We start from the raw sequence: 299 nt of genomic DNA on the forward strand, positions 1-299 counted from the left end.
TGAGGCGGAAGGATCGCCCGCCGGAGCCCAGCAGCTCGAGGCTGCGGTGGCCGGGAGTGGCCATTGCACTCCAGTCTGGGCGACAGAGGGAGACTCCAAATCAAAAAAAAAAAAAAAAAAAAGAAATACAATGAAATGAAAAGGAATCGCTGCATAATCTGATCACCTGTTCCTTGTAGCAATAAGCTTGTGGTCTCATTGTCTACAGAAAGAATAGAAAAGTAAAATGTGTTGCTTATTGTTGACAGTTTCGAAGAATTTCTCTCTGCTATCCAACTCATTATTGGTGATGTCATGTG

This window comes from Carlito syrichta, unplaced genomic scaffold (assembly GCF_000164805.1).
Source record: "Carlito syrichta isolate Samal-C Ts95f unplaced genomic scaffold, Tarsius_syrichta-2.0.1 Scaffold98159, whole genome shotgun sequence".
In the NCBI taxonomy this organism is placed as follows: domain Eukaryota; kingdom Metazoa; phylum Chordata; class Mammalia; order Primates; family Tarsiidae; genus Carlito; species Carlito syrichta.